The sequence below is a fragment of the Panthera onca genome, chromosome D4 (assembly GCF_046562875.1).
Source record: "Panthera onca isolate mPanOnc1 chromosome D4, mPanOnc1 haplotype 2, whole genome shotgun sequence".
In the NCBI taxonomy this organism is placed as follows: domain Eukaryota; kingdom Metazoa; phylum Chordata; class Mammalia; order Carnivora; family Felidae; genus Panthera; species Panthera onca.
In genome coordinates, this window is record NC_138351.1 from 31,656,013 (window position 1) to 31,680,506 (window position 24,494).

At 38.4% G+C, this 24,494-nt stretch overlaps 1 protein-coding gene and 1 pseudogene across 1 annotated transcript in view; one reads left to right on the forward strand and one right to left on the reverse strand.

Moving 5' to 3' along the window:
• Positions 1-24,494, reverse strand: part of LOC132663508 (uncharacterized) — a 75,720-nt gene that overhangs the window by 30,753 nt on the left and 20,473 nt on the right. The gene's annotated exons all lie outside the window — the stretch shown is intronic.
• On the forward strand, positions 20,042-21,129 carry LOC132674512 (F-box/WD repeat-containing protein 2 pseudogene; annotated as a pseudogene).

The window sequence follows — 24,494 nt, forward strand, 5'->3', positions numbered from 1 at the left end:
TATGTTACCCTTTTACATATTGCTGGATTTAGTTTCCTAACATTTATAAAAGATTTTTAAATTTATGTTCATGAAAAATCTTAGTCTGTAGTTTTCTTACTGAATATTAGAGTAATACTGACTCAAAATGGTAGGGATTGTTCCCCTCCTTTTTACTTTACTGCAAGTTTGTGTAGAATTGGTATTATTGCTTAAAAGTTTGGTAGAATTCACTGGTGAAATCACTTGTGTCTGGTGTTTCTTTTCTAAAAGGTTTTAAAATCTAAATCAAATTTCTTGTATAGATATAGGACTACTCAAGTTAAGAGATTTCCCGAGTACATTTGGAAGTTTGTGTATCAAGGAATTGGTCTATTTCATCCAAGTAATCAAATATATGGGCCTATAGCTGTTCATAGTATTCCCTTATACTTTTAGCATCTGTACAATTGGTAGTCATGACCCTTCTTTCATATTTGATATTGTTAACTTGTGTTTTTCCTCTTTCTTCTTTGTTAGCCTGGGTAGAGGTTAATCAATTTCTTAAACATCTTGAAGAATTTGTCTTGTTTTGATAATTTTTATCTATCATTTTCCTATTTTCAATTTTATTAATTTGTGCTCTAATTTTTTTCCTTTTTCTTTTCTTTTTTTAATTTACATCCAAATTAGTTAGCATATAGTGCAACAATGATTTCACGAGTAGATTCCTTAATGCCCCTTATTCATTTAGCCCATCCCCCTCCCACAACCCCTCCAATAACCCTCTGTTTGTTCTCCATATTTAAGTGTCTCTTATGTTCTGTCCCCCTCCCTGTTTTCATATTATTTTTTCTTCCCTGCCCTTGTGTTCATCTGTTCTGTGTCTTAAAGTCCTCATATGAGTGAAATCCTATGATATTTGTCTTTCTCTAATTTCACTTAGCATAATATCCTCCAGTTCCATCGACGTAATTGCAAATGGCAAGATTTCATTTTGACTGCCGAGTAATACTCCATTGTATATATATACCACCTCTTCTTTATCCATTCATCCATTGATGGACATTTGGGCTCTTTCCATACTTTGGCTGTTGATAGTGCTGCTATAAACATGGGGGTGCATGTGTCCCTTCGAAACAGCATCCCTGTATCCCGTGGATAAATACCTAGAAGTGCAATTGCTGGGTCACAGGGTAGTTCTATTTTTAATTTTTTGAGGAACCTCCATACTGTTTCCCAGGGTGGCTGCACCAGTTTGCATTCCCACCAGCAGTGCAAAAGAGATTCTCTTTCTCCACATCCTCGCCAATATCTGTTGTTGCCTGAGTTGTTAATGTGAGCCATTCTGACATGTGTGAGGTGGTATCTCATTGTGGTTTTGATTTGTATTTCCCTGATGATGAGTGATGTTGAGCATTTTTTCATGTGTCAATTGGCCATCTGGATGTCTTCTTTGGAGAAGTGTCTATTCATGTCTTTCCCCCATTTCTTCACTGGATTATTTGTTTTTTGGGTGTTGAGTTTGCTAAGTTCTTTATAGATTTTGGATACTAACCCTTTGTCTGATAGCCATTTGCAAATATCTTCTCCCATTCCTTCAGTTGCCTTTTAGTTTTGCTGATTGTTTCCTTCACTGTGCAGAAGCTTTTTATTTTGATGAGGTCCCAATAGTTCACTTTTGCTTTTGTTTCCCTTGCCTCTGGAGAAGAAGTTGCTGCGGCCAAGGTAAAAGAGGTTTTTGCCTGCTTTCTCCTCGAGGATTTTAATGGTTTCCTGTCACATTTAGGTCTTTCATCCATTTCGAGTTTATTTTTGTGTATGATGTGAGAAAGTGGTCCAGGTTTACTTTTCTGCATGTCACTCTCCAGTTTTCCCGGCACTACTAGCTGAAGAGACTGTCTTTATTCCATTGGATATTCTTTCCTGCATTGTCAAAGATTAGTTGGCCATATGTTTATGGGTCAATTTCTGTTCTCTATTCTGTTCCATTGACCTGAGTGTCTGTTCTTGTGCCAGTATCATACTGTCTTGATGATTACAGCTTTGTAATACAGCTTGAAGTCCAAGATTGTGATGCCTCCTGCTTTGGTTTTCTTTTTCAAGATTGTTTTGGCTATTCGGGGTCTTTGCTGGTTCCATACAAATTGTAGGATTGTTTGTTCTAGCTCTGTGAAGAATGCTGATGTTATTTTGATAGGGACTGCATTGAATATGTAGATTGCTTTGAGTAGTATTGACATGTTGACAATATTTGTTCTTCCTATCCAGGAGCATGGAATCTTTTTCCATTTCTGTCTTCTTCAATTTCTTTCATAAGCTTTCTATAGTTTTCAGTGTATAGATTTTTCACCTCTTTGGTTAGATTTATTCCTAGGTATTTTATGGTTTTTGGTGCAATTGGAAAGTGTGCTCCAATTTTCACAATTTCCTTTTCCTGCTTACATTTGCTTCTTTTCTCTAGTATCCTAAGGTGGAAACTCAATTTACCGATTTTAGACCTTTCTTCTTTTCTATTCTGTGCACTTAATGGTATAAAGTATTCTCTGAGTACTGCTTAATTGCATCACACAAATTTATTTTCACTTAAAAATATTTTCAGAATTTCTCATGACTTATTTGACTGATGCATTATTTAGAAGTGTGTTGGTTAATTTCTAAATATTTATGAATACTCCAGTTATCTTTCTGTACTTGATTTCTTATCTACTTCTGATAGAACGTGAGAATATATTTTTCAATTTCTACACATTTAAATTCATTAAAATATGTTTTTTGGCCTAAAATGTGCTCTATTTTGGTGAATGCTTCATGTTCACTTCAGGAGAATGTGTACTCTTCTGTTGTTGGATAGCCTTCATATATGTCAATAGATTCAAGTTGGTTGCTAGTGATGTTCAGGCCATCTACATCTTTAGCAATTATCTGCCTTCCTGATCTATCAATACTAATGGAATAGAGACAAAGAGCAAGTTTGTCTATTTCTCTTTTAGGTTTTATCAGTTTTTTACCTCATATACTTTGAAGCTCTGTTTCTAGGTGCATGAATATTTAGAACTATTATGTCTTCTTAGAGAGTAGATTGCTTATATCAGTGTGTAATGTACTGGTAATGTTTGGAAATCTTCCATGTTTTGAAGTATACTTTCTCTGAAGTTATGTAGTTTAATTTACTTTTGATTGGTGTTAGCATGGTATATTTTTCTATATGTCTTAGCTTTTAACCTTTCTGATCTTTGTATTTAAAGTATATTTCTTATAGTCAGCATAGAGTTCCCTCTTACCTTTTTTTTTTTTAATCCTATCTCACAATCCCTTTTACTTGATGTCTTTAGACCATTCATATTTGTGGTGACTTACTGATACAGTTGGATTAAATTTTTGTAACTTTTCTATTCATTGTGTTTATTCTTTGATATTTCCCCACCAATTCCTTGTGGGGTTTTTTTTTGTTTTGTTTTGTTTTTGGTTTTTTTTTGCCTTTTCTTTCAAGGAACATTTTGTATGAATCCATTTTATTCCTTCTCTTGGTATATCATTTATACTTGTTTTAAAATCTTTTTAGCGATTTCCTACTATTTATATGACACCTTTTTAAGTAATCTTTGTCTATCTTAAAACAACACCATAACCATACCACTTCACATATAGTGCAGGCAATTTACAACAGAGTATTCCTACGGCCCTTGCCATCCCTTATACTAATGTTGTCATTAACTTATTCAAATACTATAATCACCTCACAGAGTGTTTTTATTATTATTACTATTATTATTATTTTAAATGTATTCTGGAATTCTAGGCATTATAAGATTCTGGATCTTTTTCACCTTTAGTTTTAGTATATTTCCTCTAACAGCGTGGCACCTGGAGAGAGAGGGATACTGTTTCTTACTGCTAGAGGTTTGGAGTCCAGGTTCTCCACTTAGCCTCTGTTGACACGAGGTAGGCCAGTGTTTGCTGACCCACTGACAAGTGGTGAAAGTCCTGGCTCTCTACTTGTCCTCCTCTGACATCATCCCCCTGGAAAGTTGGAGGGGTACTTTGTTACTGCAGAATAGTGGTAGAAGTCAGTCTTTACTGATAGAGGCACATAACTTTTCCCCATGGTGTACAGCTGAAGTAAAGCAATTATCTAAAATTTTCTTTCTAAGCCATCTTTCCTTTTACTTGTCTAGAGAAAGCAGTCTTTACTGGGAATTTTTTTTTGTCTATGCACATTGGCTTGCACAGATCAGGTTGTCTGAGTTGTTGGTTTTATCCAGTAGTGAATTTAGATGTGTTAGGCAAAAATAAAAAAGAAGAAATTAGGTGTTCTTTCTTGGATTCTGAGATCACTAGCAAATCTCTTTCCTTTGTTCATTCCACTGTCCAAAGTCTTCCTAAGTTTGCTTTATAATTAGTGTTTAGGGTTTTAGATGGACTTAAAGTGTGGGACAGAGTGAAGTATATCTAATTAATCTTATTTGGAACCATCGGTCTCTGAAATTTTCACACTTAAGAATTGCTTTTAAATTTAGTGTAGTTTTAAAATATGTAAAATAAACTATTAAAAGGTATATTCCAAGTCTCATTTCCATTCTTGTCTCCTCCATTCATTCCCCTCCTGTCCTACTTTTATTACTTTCTGATTTTTCTTCCAGTGCTTCGTTTTTGCAAATATAAGCAATTACATAATCCCTGTCTCTTTCTTTCTTACTCAAAAGAGAGCTTTTTATACCCACTACTCTGCTTCATGCTTTTTGATTTTATATGGGAATATTCCTCCTTACCTATGTGTAAACTCTTGTTCATATTATGAATGCATAATCTTCACTTGTGGGTAGACACAACCCAAGTTTATTAACTAGTCAATGATGAACACTTGGGTTGTTTATATTTTACTGTTATTACCAGCAATGCTGTAATGAATAACCTATTACTTTATACATATTACTTTTACTTTATACATATTACTTTTATACCTATGCAGGCATAGCTTTAAGATAAATTCCTAGAGCTGAAATGTTGATAAAAGTTAATGCATCTGATTTGTATATCTTAAAGATAGTTGTAGCAATATTACTATCTTACTTAAACATTCACTGGCTACTGATCGCTTAAAAACTTCCAAATATGGATTCAAGAAAATATATTATCTTCTCTTTCACATCTTGTGCCATATGACCTCTTGCTTTCTTTATTCCAGTCTTGTTAATCTGTTTTTAGGACCCTGTGCTCACTGTCTTCTTTTCTGACAAGGAGCTTGGTACTTGTTCTTATCTGTTTGGAATGTTCATATTTCCTTATTTTAGTTATTCCTATACTTTCCTTAAAGATTTGCTCAAGTATCATTTTATCTCAACCTTCCTTTTTCTTTGAGTTTGAAAATGTCCATAAAAATAGTAAGTAGCGGGGCACCTGGGTGGCTCAGTTGGTTAAACGTCTGACTTTAGCTCGGGTCATGATCTTACGGTTCATGAGTTTGAGCCCCGCGTTGGGATCTGTGCTGACAGCTCAGAACCTGGAGTCTGCTTTGATCTGTGTCTCCTTTTCTCTCTGCCCCTCTGCCTCTGGAGCTCTGTCTCTCTCTCTCTCTTAAAAATAAATAAACATTAGCAAGATGGAGGAACAGCATGGAAGCTTTTTGTGTGTCTCACCTCCAAGAAATACAGCCAGACCAACACTAAACCATCCTATGCACCTAGAAAACCGCTTGGAAGATTAACACGACAATCTGCACAACCTGAACCACAGATTTCAGCAGGTACATGACATGAAGAGCTGAACTTGGGGAGCAAGAAGCCTCAAAAGGTAGGGAACCCCTTTTGCGGGCAGAGAGGATGGAGACTGGGGAGGGGGGGAGCATGTGGGAAAAGCATCCCTCCCCAAAAGCAGCTGGAGAGAAAGTGGAAAATTGGAAACAGCCGCAGGAACTAAACTAAAAAGGGAGAAAGGAGAGGGTTTAAATTCCATTAAGACTGTAAACAAGGGGAGCACAAAGGCTCGATACCTGGCGACCAACTCCGCATCTCGATACCTGGCGGTGCTCTGGTGGGAAAGGTGAATCGCCAGGAACAGAGTGGGGTCCAGGTGGTTCTTGGGCCACACAGGGAAAAGCGGTTCCACTGCTGGAAGAACATTTGGTAGAGACTGTTGAAGCCACCTGGTCCCAGCAGACCCTGGAAAGCAGCCACATTCGCTGGTGCTGGAGCAAGGTTGTTGAGGGTGAAGCCTGGTGCCAGATGTGTGTTGCAATTTTCCATGGTCCCTGAAACCTTGAGGCTACACTGTCTCACGATTTTTTGGGGGCCAGCTGGCACCTGGCCACAGTCTCAGGGCACCGGCAACAGCAGGGTCCAGCGGACATTTCTGGGTGCAGCCGACATTCGGCTATTGCTCACTCAGCCATTGCTTGGTGAGACCCTCCGGCAGAGAGGCGGAGAGAGTCAAAGCCACAGTCCTTCAAAGTAAGAGGCCGGGGAAAACAGCCGCATCTGAGACAAAACTTGGGAGAGAGGTACTGCCTGGGGCCTGGTCACGGAGAGTGGAAAAGCGGGGAGTGGACAAGAGCTGAAGAGGAAGGGACCAGTGTGCTGATCTGGGAGAACAGACTGGGTGGCTGGGTGGCGCCATTTTTCACCGCTCCTGCGCATGCGCACCAACAAGCACCGCAACAATCCACCCCAGTAGGCTAGCAGCGCCATCTAGGGGAGAGCGGAGCTGTTACACTGAACCCTGCCCAACTGGGCCAACTTCGCTGTTCAAAAACACAAACCTCACTGCCAGCTTAATTTATGGGCTATAAAGAGCTACATGGACTGACCTCTAGGGGAAAATGAAGCAATTTCAGTCCTACTTTAATCTGTTAGGTTCATCTATTCAATTTTTTTTTCCTTTCTTTTTTCTCTTTTACAATTCTTTTCTTTTTCTTGAATACAGAAAGAGAAAAAACTCATTTTTATTTTCAATTTTTATTAAAAACATCTCTTTAATTTTTATCACTATATTTTTTACTTTTGTGTAAATTTTTTCAAATTCTACTTTACTTCCATCATTTTATTTTAGTCTACTTCAGTACTCACCTTTTCAAATTTTCAAACAATTTCTTTTTTTCTTTTTTTTTTCTCTTTTTCATTTCTTTTCTTTTTCTTGAATGCAGAAAGGGAAACACTTCATTTTTACTTTCAATTTCTTTTAAAAATATTTTTATTTAATTTTTATTACTATATTTTTTGCTTTTGTGTAATTTTTTTCAAATTCTATCTTACTCCCATCATTTTATTTCAGTCTGCTACAATGTATTCACTTTTTCAAATTTTCACACAATTTTTTCTTTTTTCTTTTTTTAATCTTTTTTCTTTTTCATTTCTTTTCTTTTTTCTCAAATACAGAAAACAAAAAAGTTCATATTTCTTTTTAATTTTTATTAAAAATAATTTTCTATAATTTTTTTCCACTTTTGTGTATTTTAGTCTACTTTAGTGTATTCATTTTTTCAAATTATCAAACGATTTTCTTTTTTTCATTTCTCTCCACCCCCCCCTTTTTTGTTTCCCTAATCTGTCAAATCAATTTCTACACCCAGGCCAAAACACAACTAGGATCTAGCATCATCTATTTGATTTTTCTGTGTGTGTGTTTTTAATTTTAATATTTTTTTAGTTTTAATTTTTTAAATTTCAATTTTTCTACCTCATTAATTCCTTTTCTCCCTTCAAAATGACAAAACGAAGGAATTCACCACAAAAGAGCACAAAGAAAGGACAGCCAGGGATTTAACTGACATCAGCAAGATGTCTGAACCAGAATTTAGAATCACGATAAGAATACTAGCTGGAGTCAAAAATAGATTAGAATCCCTTTCTGCAGAGATAAAAGAAGTAAAAAATAGCCAGAATGAAATTAAAAATGCTATAACTGAGCTGTAATCACGGATGGATGCAGTGGCAGCAAGGATAGACGAGAGAGAACAGAGAATCAGTGATATAGAGGACAAACTTATAGAGAATAATGAAGCAGAAAAAAACCTACCATCAACAAGGCATATCATAGTCCAATTCACAAAATACTCAGGCAAGGAGAGAATCATGAAAGCAGCAAGGGGAAAAAAAGTCCCTAACCTACAAGGGAAGACAGATCAGGTTTGCAGCAGACCTATCCACAGAAACCTGGCAGGCCAGAAAGGAGTGGCGGGATATATTCAGTGTGCTGAATCAGAAAAATATGCAGCCAAGAATTCTTTATCCAGCAAGGCTGTCATTCAAAATAGAAGGAGAGATAAAAAGTTTCCCAGACAAACAAAAATTAAAGAAGTTTGTGATCACTAAACCGGCCCTGCAAGAAATATTACGGGGGACTCTCTGAGGAGACAAAAGATGAAAAAATAAATAAATAAATAAATAAATAAATAAATACCAAAAGTAACAAAAGATTAGAAAGGAACAGAGAACACCACCAAAAACTCCAACTCCATAAGCATCATAATGACAATAAATTCACATCTTTCAGTACTCACTCTAAACGTGAATGGACTCAATGCTACAATCAAAAGACATAGGGTAACAGAATGGATAAGAAAACAAGATCCATCTATATGCTGTTTACAAGAGACTCATTTTAGACCTAAAGACACCTACAGATTGAAAATAAGGGGATGGAAAATCATCTATCACGCTAATGGTCAACAAAAGAAAGCTGGAGCAGCCATACTTATATCAGACAATCTAATCTTTAAAATAAAGACTGTATTAAGAGATGCAGAAGGGCATTATATCATAATCAAGGGGTCTATAGACCAAGAATACCTAAGAATTGTAAACATTTATGCGCCAAATGTGGCAGCACCCAAATATATAAATCAATTAATCACAAACATCAAGAAATTCATCAATAGTAATACCATAATAGTAGGAGACTTCAACACCCCACTCAGCAATGGACAGATCATTTAATCAAAAAATCAACAAGGAAACAATGGCTTTGAATGACACAATGGACCAGATGGACTTAATGGATATATTCAGAACATTTCATCCTAAAGCAGCAGAATATACATTCTTCTCCAGTGCACATGGAACGTTTTCCAGAATAGACCATATACTGGGGCACAAATCAGCCCTAAGTAAGTACAAAAAGGTCAAGATCATACCGTGCATATTTTCAGACCACAATGCTATGAAACTCGAAATCAACCACAAGAAAAAATTTGGAAAGGTAACAAACACTTGGAGACTGAAGAACATCCTACTAAAGAATGAATGGGCTAACCAAGCAGTTAAAGGAGAAATTAAAAAGTATATGGAAGTCAATGAAAATGATAACACCACAACCCAAAACCTCTTGGACACAGCAAAGGCGGCCATAAGAGGAAAAGTGTCCAGCAATCCAGGCCTTCCTAAAAAAGGAAGAAAGATCTCATATACACAACCTAACCTTATGCCTTAAGGAGCTGGAAAAAGAACAGCAAATAAAACCCCAAACCAGCAGAAGACAGGAAATAATAAAGATTAGAGCAGAAATCAATGTTATTGAAACCAAAAAAAAAAAAGAAAAGAAAAGAAAAAAAAAAAAAAACCCCAACAAAAAAACAAACAAAAAAACCCCACTAGATCAATGAAACCAGAAGCTGGTTCTTTGAAAGAATTAACAAAACTGATAAACCACTAGCCAGTTTGATCAAGAAGAAAAAGGAAAGGACCCAAGTAAGTAAAATCAAGAATGAAAGAGGAGAAATCACAACCAACACAACAGAAATAAAAACAATAATACGAGAATATTATGAGCAATTATATGCCAACAAAATGGGCAATGTGGAAGAAATGGACAAATTCCTAGAAACATATGCACTACCAAAACTGAAACAGGAAGAAACAGAAAATTTGAACAGACCCATAACCAGTAAGGAAATTGAATTAGTAATCAAAAGTCTGCCAAAAAACAAGAGTCCAGGGCCAGATGGCTTTCCAGGGGAATTCTACCAAACATTTAAGAAGAGTTAACACCTATTCTCTTGAAACTGTTCCAAAAAATAGAAATGTAAGGAAAACTTCGAAACTCCTTCTCTGAAGCCAGCATTACCCTGATTCCAAAACCAGACAGAGACCCCACTAAAAAGGAGAACTATAGACCAATTTCCCTGATAAACATGGATGCAAAAATCCTCAACAAGATATTAGCCAACCGGATCCAACAATACATTAAAAAAATTATTCACCACGACCAAGTGGGATTTATACCTGGGATGCAGGGCTGGTTCAATATTCACAAAACAATTAACGTGATTCAGCACATCAATACAAGAAAGGACAAGAACCATATGATCCTCTCAATAGATGATGAGAAAGCATTTGACAAAATACAGCATCCTTTCTTGATAAAAACCCTCAAGAGAGTAGGGATAGAAGGATCATACCTCGAGATCATAAAAGCCATATACGAGCAACCCAACGCTAATATCATCCTCAATGGGGAAAAACTGAGAGTTTTCCCCCTAAGGACAGGAATAAGACAGGGATGTCCACTCTCGCCACTGTTATTCAACACAGTATTGGAAGTCTTAGCCTCTGCAATCAGACAACACAAAGAAATAAAAGGCATCCAAATTGGCTAGGAGGAGGTCAAACTTCCCTTCTTCACAGGTGACATGATACTGTATAAGGAAAACCCAAAAGCTTCCACCAAAAAACTGCTAGAACTGATTCATGAATTCAGCAAAGTTGCAGGATATAAAATCAATTCACAGGAATCGGTTGCATTCCTATACACCAACAATGAAGCGACAGAAAGAGAAGTCAAGGAATCGATCACATTTACAGTTGTACCAAAAACCATAAAATACCTAGGAATAAATCTAACCAAACAGGTGAAAAATCTGTATGCTGAAAACTACAGAAAGCTGATGAAAGAAATTTAGGAAGACACAAAGAAATGGAAAAAGATTTCATGCTCCTGGAGAGGAAGAACAAATATTGTGAAAATGTCGATGCTACCCAAAGCAATCTATATATTCAACGCGATCCCTATGAAAGTAACACCAGCATTCTTTACAGAGCTAGAACAAATAATCCTAAAATTTGTATGGAACCAGAAAAGACCCTGAATAGCCAAAGCAATCTTGAAAAAGAAAACCAAAGCAGGAGGCATCACAATCCCAGACTTCAAGCTATACTACAAAGCTGTAATCAACAAGACAGCATGGTACTGGCAGAAGAACAGACACTCAGATCAATGGAATAGAGTAGAGAATCCAGAAATGGAACCACAAACGTATGGGCAACTAATCTTTGACAAAGCAGGAAAGAATATCCAATGGAATAAGGACAGTCTCTTCAGCAAGTGGTGCTGGGAAAACTGGACAGTGACATGCAGAAGAGTGAACCTGGACCACTTTCTTACACCATACATAAAAATAAACTCAAAGTGGATGAAAGACCTCAATGTAAGACAGGAAGCCATCAAAATCCTTGAGGAGCTAGCAGGCAAAAATCTCTCTGATCTTGCCTGCAGCAATTTCTTACTCAACACATCTCCGGAGGCAAGGGAAACAAAAGCAAAAATGAACTACTGGGACCTCATCAAAATAAAAAGCTTCTGCACAGCAAAGGAAACAATCAGCAAAACTAAGAGGCAACCGACAGAATGGGAGAAGGTATTTGCAAATGACATATCAGATAAAGGGTTAGTATCCAAAATCTACAAAGAACTTAGCAAACTAAACACCCAAAAATCAAATAATCCTGTGAAGAAATGGCAGAAAGACATGAATAGACACTTCTCCAAAGAAGACATCCAGATGGCCAACTGACACATGAAAAAATGCTCAACATCACTCATCATTAGTGAAATAGAAATCAAAACCACAATGAGATACCACTTCACACCTGTCAGAATGGCTAACATTAACAACTCAGGGAACAACAGATGTTGGTGAGGATGTGGAGAAAGAGGATCTCTTTTGCATTGTTGGTAGCAATGCAAGCTGGTGCAGCCACTCTGGAAAACAGTATGCAGGTTTCTCAAAAAACTAAAAATAGTTTTACAACCCAGCAACCCAGCAATTGCACTACTAGGCATTTATCCAAGGGATACAGGTGTGCTGTTTTGAAGGGACACATGCACCCCGATGTTTATAGCAGCACTATCAACAGTAGCCAAAGTATAGAAAGAGCCCAAATGCCCATCGGTGGATGAATGGATAAAGAAAATGTGGTATACAATGGAGTATTACTCGGCAGTCAAAAAGAATAAAATCTTGCCATTGGCAACTATGTGGATGGAACTAGAGGGTATTATGCTAAGAGAAATTAGTCAGAGAAAGACCAAAATCATATGACTTCACTCATATGAGGACTTTAAGAGACAAAACAGATGAACATAAGGGAAGGGAAACAAAAATAATATAAAAACAGGGAGGGGGACAAAACAAAAGAGACTCATAAATATGGAGAACAAACTGAGGGTTGCTGGAGGGGCTGTGGGAGGAGGGATGGTCTAAAAGGGTAAGGGCATTAAGGAATCTACTAAAATTTTGCTTTCTAGGGAAGATGGCGGCGTAGGAGGACGCTGGGCTCACCGCGCGTCCTGCTGATCACTTAGATTCCACCTACACCTGCCTAAATAACCCAGAAAACCGCCAGAAGACTAGCAGGACGGAGTCTCTGGAGCCAAGAGCAGATGAGAGGCCCATGGAAGAGGGTAGGAAGGGTGGAGAGGCGGTGCGCGCTACACGGACTGGAGGGAGGGAGCTGGGGCAGAGGGGCAGCCCGCCGGCCAAGCAGAGCCCCCGAGTCTGGCTTGCAAAAGTGGAGGGGCCAGAGAGAGTGTGTTCCGACAGCAAGCGGGACTTAGCATCTGGGAGGTCATAAGTTAACAGCTCTGCTCAGAGAGCGGGAAGGCTGGAGGACAACGGGAGGGAGAGTTGCTGAGCCCCAGGAGGACAGAGCTCAGTTTGGCGGGGAACAAAGGAGCTCGCCAGCGCCATCTCCCTCGCCCATCCCCAGCCAAAATCCCAAAGGGAACCAGTTCCTGTCAGGGAACTTGCTTGCACCGTGCAAACACCCACGGCTGTGCTTCTGCGGAGCCACCCCTCCGGCAGCGGGACTGACTCCCTCCCGCTGCCACAGGGCCCCTCCTGAAGTGGATCACCAAAGGAGAAGCGAGCTAAGCCTGCCCCTCCTGCCCCCGTGCACCCTGCCTACCCACCCCAGCTAATACGCCAGATCCCCAGCACCACAGCCTGGCAGTGTGCAAGTACCCCAGATGGGCCACGCCACCCCACAGTGAATCCCGCCCCTAGGAGAGGGGAAGAGAAGGCACACACCAGTCTGACTGTGGCCGCAGCGGCGGGCTGGGGGCAGACGTCAGGTCTGACTCGGCCCTGCCTACCAACTCCAGTTATACACCACAGCACAGGGGAAGTGCCCTGCAGGTCCGCACCACTCCAGGGACCATCAAAAATGACCAAACGGAAGAATTCCCCTCAAAAGAATCTCCAGGAAATAACAACAGCTAATGAACTGATCAAAAAGGATTTAAATAATATAACAGAAAGTGAATTTCGAATAATAGTCTTAAAATTAATCACTGGGCTTGAAAACAGTATAGAGGACAGCAGAGAATCTATTGCTACAGAGATCAAGGGACTAAGGAATAGTCAGGAGGAGTTGAAAAACGCTATAAACGAGATGCAATAAAATGGAAACGACCACAGCTTGGATTGAAGAGGCGGAGGAGAGAATAGGTGAACTAGAACATAATATTATGGAAAAAGAGGAAGCTGAGAAAAAGAGAGATAAAAATATCCAGGAGTATGAGGGGAAAATTAGAGAACTAAGTGATGCACTAAAAAGAAATAATATACCCATTATTGGTATTCAGAGGAGGAAGAGAGAGGGAAAGGTGCTGAAGGTGTAGCTGAGCTGAGAAATAATAGCTGAGAACTTCCCTGATCTGGGGAAGGAAAAAGGCATTGAAATCCAAGAGGCACAGAGAACTCCCTTCAGACGTAACTTGAATCGATCTTCTGCACGACATATCATAGTGAAACTGGCAATATACGATAAAGAGAAAATTGTGAAAGCAGCAAGGGACAAACGTGCTTTAACATATAAAGGGAGACCTATAAGACTCGTGACTGATCTCTCTTCTGAAACTTGGCAGGCCAGAAAGGATTGGCAGGAGATCTTCAATGTGATGAACAGAAAAAAATATGCAGCCGAGAATCCTCTATCCAGCAAGTCTGTCATTTAGAATAGAAGGAGAGATAAAGGTCTTCCCAAACAAAAACTGAAGGAATTTGTCACCACCAAACCACCCTACAAGAGATCCTAAGGGGGATCCTGTGAGACAAAGTACCAGAGACATCGCTACAAGCATGAAACCTACGGACATCACAATGACTCTAAACCCATATCTTTCTATAATAACACTGAATGTAAATGGACTAAATGCTTCAACCAAAAGACATAGGGTATCAGAATGATAAAAAAACAAGACCCATCTATTTGCGGACTACAAGAGACTCATTTTAGACCTGAGGACACCTTCAGATTGAGAGTGAGGGGATGGAGAACTATTAATCATGCTACTGGAAGCCAAAAGAAAGCTGGAGTAGCCATACTTATATAAGACAAACTAAACTTTAAATTAAAGACTGTAACAAGAGATGAAGAAGGTCATCATATAATAATTAAGGGTCTATCTATCAGGAAGAGCTAACAATTATAAATGTCTATTGCCGAATACGGGAGCCCCCAAATATATAAAACAATTACTCACAAACATAAGCAACCTTTGACAAGAATGTGGTAATTGCAGGGGACTTTAACACTCCACTTACAGAAATGGATAGATCATCTAGACACACAGTCAATAAAGAAACAAGAGCCCTGAATGATACACTGGATCAGATGGACTTGACAGATATATTTAGAACTCTGCATCCCAAAGCAACAGAATATACTTTATTCTCGAGTGCACATGGAACATTCTCCAACACAGATCACATACTGGGTCACAAAACAGCCCTTCATAAGTATACAAGAATTGAAATTATACCATGCATACTTTCAGACCACAATGCTATGAAGCTTGAAATCAACCACAGGAAAAAGTCTGGAAAACCTCCAAAAGCATGCAGGTTAAAGAACACCCTACTAAACAATGAATGGGTCAACCAGGCAATTAGAGAAGAAATTTAAAAATATATGGAAATGAACGAAAATGAAAATACAACAATCCAAACGCTTTGGGATGCAGCGAAGGCAGTCCTGAGAGGAAAATACATTGCAATCCACGCCTATCTCAAGAAACAAGAAAAATCCCAAATACAAAATCTAACAGCACACCTAAAGGAAATAGAAGCAGAGCAGCAAAGACACCCCAAACCCAGCAGAAGAAGAGAAATAGTAAAGATCAGAGCAGAAATAAACAATATACAATCTAAAAAAACTGTAGAGCAGATCAACGAAACCAAGAGTTGGTTTTTTGAAAAAATAAACAAAATTGATAAACCTCTAGCCAAGCTTCTCAAAAAGAAAAGGGAGATGACCCCAATAGATAAAATCATGAATGAAAATGGAATTATTACAACCAATCCCTCAGAGATACAAACAATTATCAGGGAATACTATGAAAAATTATAGGCCAACAAATTGGACAACCTGGAAGAAATGGACAAATTCCTAAACACCCACACTCTTCCAAAACTCAATCAGGAGGAAATAGAAAGCTTGAACAGACCCATAACCAGCAAAGAAATTGAATCAGTTATCAAAAATCTCCCAACAAATAAGAGTCCAGGACCACATGGCTTCCCAGGGGAATTCTACCAGACGTTTAAAGCAGAGATAGGGGCACCTGGGTGGCTCAGTCGGTTAAACATCCGACTTCGGCTCAGGTCATGATCTCACGGTCCGTGAGTTCGAGCCCCGCGTCGGGCTCTGGGCCGATGGCTCAGAGCCTGGTGCCTGCTTCTGATTCTGTGTCTCCCTCTCTCTCTGCCCCTCCCCCGTTCATGCTCTGTCTCTCTCTGTCTCAAAAATAAATAAAAGGTTAAAGCAGAGATAATACCTATCCTTCTCAAGCTATTCCAAGAAATAGAAAGGGAAGGAAAACTTCCAGACTCATTCTATGAAGCCAGTATTACTTTGATTCCTAACCAGACAGAGACCCAGTAAAAAAACAGAACTACAGGCCAATATCCCTGATGAATATGGATGCAAAAATTCTCAATAAGATACTAGCACATCGAATTCAACAGCATATAAAAAGAATTATTCACCATGATCAAGTGGGATTCATTCCTGGGATGCAGGGCTGGTTCAACATTTGCAAATCAATCAACGTGATACATCACATTAATAAAAGAAAAGATAAGAACCATATGATCCTGTCAATCGATGCAGAAAAGGCCTTTGACAAAATTCAGCACCCTTTCTTAATAAAAACCCTTGAGAAAGTCGGGATAGAAGGAACATACTTAAACATCATAAAAGCCATTTATGTAAAGCCCACAGCTAACATCATCCTCAATGGGGAAAAACTGAGAACTTTTTCCCTGAGATCAGGAACACGACAGGGATGCCCACTCTCACCGCTGTTGTTTAACATAGTGTTGGAAGTTCTAGCATCAGCCATCAGACAACAAAAGGAAATCAAAGGCATCAAAATTGGCAAAGATGAAGTTAAGCTTTCACTTTTTGCAGATGACATGATATTATACATGGAAAATCCGATAGACTCCACCAAAAGTCTGCTAGAACTGATACATGAATTCAGCAAAGTCGCAGGATACAAAATCAATGTACAGAAAGCAGTTGCATTCTTATACAATAACAATGAAGCAACAGGAAGACAAATAAAGAAACTGATCCCATTCACAATTGCACCAAGAAGCATAAAATACCTAGGAAAAAATCTAACCAAAGATGTAAAAGATCTGTATGCTGAAAACTATAGAAAGCTTATGAAGGTAATTGAAGAAGATATAAAGAAATGGAAAGACATTCCCTGCTCATGGGTTGGAAGAATAAATATTGTCAAAATGTCAATACTACCAAAAGCTATCTATACATTCAATGCAATCCCAATCAAAATTGCACCAGCATTCTTCTCGAAGGTAGAACAAGCAATCCTAAAATTCATATGGAACCACAAAAGGCCCCGAATAGCCAAAGTAATTTTGAAGAAGAAGACCAAAGCAGGAGGCATCACAATCCCAGACTTTAGCCTCTACTACAAAGCTGTCATCATCAAGACAGCATGGTATTGGCACAAAAACAGACACATAGACCAATGGAATAGAATAGAAACCCCAGAAATAGACCCACAAACGTATGGCCAACTCATCTTTGACAAAGCAGGAAAGAACATCCAATGGAAAAAAGACAGTCTCTTTAACAAATGGTGCTGGGAGAACTGGACAGCAACATGCAGAAGGTTGAAACTAGACCACTTTCTCACACCATTCACAAAAATAAACTCAAAATGGATAAAGGACCTGAATGTGAGACAGGAAACCATCAAAACCCTAGAGGAGAAAGCAGGAAAAGACCTCTCTGACCTCAGCCATAGCAATCTCTTACTTGACACATCCCCAAAGGCAAGGGAATTAAAAGCAAAAATGAATTACTGGGACCTTATGAAGATAAAAAGCTTCTGCACAGCAAAGGAAACAACCAACAAAACTAAAAGGCAACCAACAGAATGGGAAAAGATATTTGCAACTGACATATCGGACAAAGGGCTAGTATCCAAAATCTATAAAGAGCTCACCAAACTCCACACCTGAAAAACAAATAACCCAGTGAAGAAATGGGCAGAAAACATGAATAGACACTTCTCTAAAGAAGACATCCGGATGGCCAACAGGCACATGAAAAAAGATGCTCAACGTCACTCCTCATAAGGGAAATACAAATCAAAACCACACCCAGATATCACCTCACACCAGTCAGAGTGGCCAAAATGAACAAATCAGGAGACTATAGATGCTGGAGAGGATGTGGAGAAACAGCTCTCTTGCACTGTTGGTGGGAATGCAAATTGGTGCAGCCACTCTGGAAAACAGTGTGGAGGTTCCTCAAAAAATTAAAAATAGACCTACCCTATGACCCAGCAACAGCACTGCTAGGAATTTACCCAAGGGATACAGGAGTACTGATGCATAGGGACACTTGTACCCCAATGTTTATAGCAGCACTCTCCACAATAGCCAAATTATGGAAAGAGCCTAAATGTCCATCAACTGATGAATGGATAAAGAAATGGTGGTTTATATACACAATGGAGTACTACGTGGCAATGAGAATGAATGAAATATGGCCCTTTGTAGCAACATGGATGGAACTGGAGAGTGTGATGCTAAGTGAAATAAGCCATACAGAGAAAGACAGATACCATATGTTTTCACTCTTATGTGGATCCTGAGAAACTTAACAGAAACCCATGGGGGAGGGGTAGGAAAAAAAAAAAAAAAAGAGGTTAGAGTGGGAGAAAGCCAAAGCATAAGAGACTCTTAAAAACTGAGAACAAACTGAGGGTTGATGGGGGGTGGGAGGGAGGGGAGGGTGGGTGATGGGTATTGAAGAGGGCACCTTTTGGGATGAGCACTGGATGTTGTATGGAAACCAATTTGACAATAAATTTCATATATTGAAAAAAAAATCATTGCTTCACTATATATTAATTTGGATATAAATTTTAAAAAATAAATAAAGTTAAAAACAAAACAAACAAAATAAATAAATATTTAAAAAAATTAAAAAAAAAAAAGTAGTCTAGTGAACCCCTCCCGACCCAGCCTCAACAAATAGCACCATTTTTTTTTTTTTTTAAATGGAAAGGTTTCATTAAGCTCCCTGAAGTCAAGTACTGCAATTAGAAAAACTGCATTGTATAATTTTGCTTCCTGGTGCTTATCATTTTGCAGCGCTATATTTGCTTATAAAATTTAATTTTAATTTCCCCCTAGAATGCTGAACTTCCTGAAAGCAGACATTCTATATTTTGTTCATAATTACTTTTCTAGTACTTAGTTGAATGCTTGGCTAAGTGTTCAAACCACTCTAGGAAAATTAAAGGCTGTGCTATTAAACAGCTTGAGAATTGCACAGGTATCTACCAACTAGTGAGTATTAAGTAAATAGTTATGTTTTAAATACATTTCTTCAAGATCACATACTGTAATCTATCATGGAGGAGATACATTAGGAAATATAAATGAAGAATTTGTTTTAGTGACTTGATACACAATTTGTATAATACAGCTAAAGGAGTGCTGAGAAATTTATAGCACTAAATGTTTACTTTAGAAAAGAAAAAAAATGTCTCAAATCAATAGGGACGTCTGGGTGGCTCAGTTGGTTAAACATCTGACTTTGGCTCAGGTCATGATCTCATGGTTCATGGGTTTGAGCTCTGCATTGGGGTCTGTACTGACAGCTCAGTGCCTGGAGTCTGCTTCGGTTTCTGCATCTCCCTCTCTGCCCCTCCCCTGCTCGCGCTCTGTCTTTCTCTCTCAAAAATAAACATTAAAAAAAAGTATGAGAGCACAATAAACCCAACTTCAGCAGAAGGAAAACTCAAGAGCAGAAATCAATGAAATTGGAAACAGAAAACAATTTTTAAAAAATCCAGTAAGAGAAAGCTGCATGAAAAGAATAAAACTGACAAACTTCTAGAAACAATGAACAAGAAAAAATAAGACAAATGATCAATATGACATATAAAACAAGGGTATAAAAAAACAGAACCCACTGACACCAAAATTATAACAAAAGAATAATATCGTGAACTCTATGCACATAAATCTGACACATAAAATGGACTAATAGCTAGGAAAGCAAAAATAATATAATTAACCTAAAAGTGATAATTAAATTGTCCAATAACTATTAAAGAAACTGAATTTGTAATTTAAACACACAAAAAAATCTCCAGGACCAGATACTTTTGCTAAAGAATTCTACCAAACAGGTTGCAGACCCCGAGAGGCGGCCGCTGGTCCAAGCACCATGGCCGCGGAGCGGACCTGGCCGCTACGAGGCTCTGGTGGCTGGAGCGTGCCTAGTCGGTGTGAGCCCAGCGTGAGGTCCCGGGCCCCGAGACGCTGGCTCAGGTAAATTTTTCCATAACCTTATGGAGAGAAAGGACTTTGAGACATGGCTTGATAACATTTGTTACATTTCTTTCTCTGACGGACTTGCAGAAAAAAAATGGAACTCTGGATCACCTGATTAGTCTGAGTGGGGCAGTCCAGCTCAGGCATCTCTGCAATAACCTGGAGCCTCTCTCCTCAAGCGGGACTTGCTCAAACTCCTTCACCTGGAGCTCAGTTTTTGTTAAAATGGCTCGATCCCCAGACTTTACTCACATGCTGCCTTGTCTCTGAACAGTGGAATAAGGTGATAAGTGCCTGTACAGAGGTGTGGCAGACTGCATGTAAAAATTTGGGCTGGCAGATAGATGATTCTGCTCAGGACGCTTTGCACTGGAAGAAGGTTTATTTGAAGGCTATTTTGAGAATGAAGCAACTGGAGGACCATGAAACCTTTGAGACCTCATCATTAATTGGACACAGTGCCAGGGTGTATGCACTTACTACAAAGATGGACTTCTCTGTACAGGTGGTTTTGCAGAAGTGCAAAGTCAAGTCTCTTTTGCACAGCCCTGGAGACTACATACTCTTAAGTGTGGACAAATATGAGATCAAGATTTGGCCGATTGGGAGAGAAATTAACTGCAAATGCTTGAAGACATTGTCTGTCTCTGAGGAAAGGAGTATCTGCCTGCAGCCAAGACTTCATTTTGATGGCAAATACATTGTCTGTAGTTCCGCGCTGGGTCTCTACCAGTGGGACTTTGCCAGTTATGATATTCTCAGGGTCATCAAGACTCCTGAGATAGCAAACTTGGCCTTGCTTGGCTTTGGAGATACCTTTGCCCTGCTGTTTGACAACCGCTACCTGTATATCATGGACTTGAGGACAGAGAGCCTGATTAGCCGCTGGCTTCTGCCAGAGTATAGGAAATCAAAGAGAGGCTCAAGCTTCCTGGCGGGCGAAGCATCCTGGCTCAATGGACTAGATGGGCACAATGACATGGGCTTGGTCTTTGCCAACAGCATGCCTGACCACAGTATTCACCTGGTGTTGTGGAAGGAGCACGGCTGATGCCACGAGCTTACCATGGCTGACTGACTTTGGGTGCCCGGGCTGCAGGTTTTCAGTGCAACCTCTGTGGCACCCAGCTATACGAACCAAAGTTCTCACCTAATGGTATCATTGTGCAGTGCACAATCATTTATCCATGTTTGCCAGGGGGGGCCAGGGCTCGGGGCGGGGGAGGGCTTGTTTTATTGACATACAGCGCAGCATGCTAGTGGGGGTATGCCACTGACTTCATTTGTACTTAGTTATGTTGGTCAGTATAAGAGGATGCATTTTGGGTTCATCTTTCTTGACTATTGGTTTTAAGTAAAGAAAGTTAAATGGCTCATTAATCTGCTAATTGGTTGCCTATAAAAACACATTCAGTCTATTAAATTAAAGCTTTTTACTATAAAAAAAAAAGAATTCTACCAAACATTTAAAGAAAAATAAACATAATTTTCACACAATCTCTTCCAGATAATAGAGAGAACAATTTCAAACCAGTTTTATGAGGTCAACATTATCCTGATGTGAATACTAAGACAAAGACAGTATAAAACCATAGACCAATTTATCTCATGGATAGAGATGCAAAACTACTTTAAACATATTAGCAAACATGGGGCACCTGAGTGGCTCAGTCGGTTAGGCATCCAACTCTTGATCTGGACTCAGGTCATGATCTCATGGTTTTTGAGTTTGAGTCCCTGGTTGGGATCTGTGCCGCCAGTGCAAAGCCTGCTTAGGATTCTCTCTCTCTGCCCCTCCCCCGGTTGCGCTCGCTCTCTCTGTCTCTCAAAATAAATAAACATTAAAAGAAATATTAGCGGGGCGCCTGGGTGGCGCCGTCGGTTAAGCGTCCGACTTCAGCCAGGTCACGATCTCGCGGTCCGTGAGTTCGAGCCCCGCGTCAGGCTCTGGGCTGATGGCTCGGAGCCTGTTTCCGATTCTGTGTCTCCCTCTCTCTCTGCCCCTCCCCCGTTCATGCTCTGTCTCTCTCTGTCCCAAAAATAAATAAAAAAGGTTGAAAAAAAAAAAATTTAAAAGAAATATTAGCAAACAGAATTTAGCAACAAAAAAAGAATTATATGACATGACCAAGTAAGGTTTATTCCAAGTATGCAAGGCTGATTCAGTATTTAAAAATCATTCAATGTAGTCTACCACATTAATGAGATAAATAAGAAAAACCATAAAATTATAGCAAGTAGAGACAAAAATGTTTTTTGACAAAATTCAAAATCCATTCATAAGAAATACTCTCTGAAAACTGGAAATAGGAGAAATAAGAGAGCTTCCTCAAGTTGATGAAGAATGTAAAAGACCTCCTGCCAAATAATATAACCTGGTGAAAGACTGATGCTTTCCCTCTAAGACTGGAAACAAGGCAAATTACCACTGCTCTTACCACTCCTAAGAAAGTTCAGCAAGCTGTCAGCATAAAAGGACATATAAAAATATTCTATAAACTAACAACTGATAAGAAAACAAAGTAAAATACAATGCCGTTTACAATCCCTCAAAATAATCAAAAATTGATTACTGATTGAGGTATACATTGAATAAAACATGTACAGGACTTTTATACTGAAAACTATAAAACCCTGATAACAGAAATCAAAGATCTAAATAAGTATATATCATTTGTTTACGGATTGTAACACAGTACAGATATTAACTCTTATAAGAATTGGAAACTGATACATTAAATGTAATTGCCAGAGCAAGTAAGATTTTAAAAAACACAACATTATTCTAAATTTATATGTAAAGCTGAAGTAATCAGAAGAGATAAAACAATGTTGAAGAAGTATGATTTGGGAAGCATCACTTTACCTGATTTAGAAAACCCAGAAACTAACCAATGAAAATACAGCCAACTGATTTTTGACAAAGGAAAAAATTCAATGGAAGAAAGGTAATGGTACAGAACAAGTAGATATCCACAGGCAACAAAATGATCTCAGCATAAACTTCACTATACAGGAATTAACTCAAAATGCACCATTAATGTAAATGTAAATGTAAAATGACCTAATTTTTTAAAATGTGGAGAAAACCTTTGGACCAAAAACTTGGTGAAGCATTCTTAGACACAACAACAAAACACTCTGATAAATAGGACTTCATCGAAATTAAAAATTTACACTCTGCTAAAGACTTTATGAAGAGGATGAGAAGACAAGGCACAGACTAGTATAAACATGTACAAATTATACATTTGACAAAAAACTTATATCTAGACTATATGAACTCACAAAATTCAATGGTAAAGCAACAACAACAATGTGAAGTAAGAGGAGGGAACACTTCCAAATTCATTTTATGAGGCCAGCATTACTCTGATACCAAAACCAGACAAGAACACCACAAGAAAGAGAATTACAGGCCCATATTCTAGATGAACATACATAGTCCTCAACAAAATATTAGCAAACTGAATTCAACAACACACTAAAAGGATCATATAGCATGATCAGGTAAAATTTATTCCAAAGATGCAAGGATGGTTCAATATTTGGAAATCAATCAATGAGATATACCATATTAACAAAATGAAGAATAAAAATCATGTGGTCATATCAATATGCAGAAAAAGTATCTGATAAAATTCAATGTCCATTTATGATAAAAAAATTCTCAACAAAATGAGTACAGAGGGAATGTATCTCAACATAGTGAAAGCCATATATAACAAGCCCAGAGCTAATATCATACTGAATGGTGAAAAGCTGAGAGTTTTTCCTCTAAGATCAGGAAAAAAGACGCCCACTCTCACTAATTTATTTAACATCCTATTGGAAGTCCTAGCCACAGCAATTAGGCAAGGAAAAGAAATAAAAGGCATCCAAATCAGTAAGGAAGTAAAACTGTCACTATTTGCAAATGACACATTATACATAGAAAACCCTAAAGACTCTACCAAAAAACTCTTTGAATACATGAATTCAGTAAAGTTGTGGGATATAAAAATCAAGATACAGAAAACTGGTGTGTTTCTATACACAAGCTATCAGAAGAAAAAAACAAAAACAATCCCAGTTATAATAAAAAAAATAAAATACCTAGGAATATATTTAATCAAAGAGGTGAAAAACCTATACAGTGACAACTATAAGGCATTGATGAAAAAAATTAAAGAAGAGAAATAAATGGAAAGATATTCTGTGCTTATGGAGTGGAATAATTAATACTGTTAAAAAGTCCATACTACCCAAAGCAATCTGCAAATTCAATGTAATCCCTATCAAAATTCCAATGGCATTTTTCACTGAACTGGAAGAAACAATTCTAAAATTTGTATATAATCACAAAAGACCCCAAAGAGTCAAAGCAATCTTGAGAAAGATGCTAGGGGCATCACACTCCCTGATTTAAAACTGTATTACAAAGCTGTAGTAATCA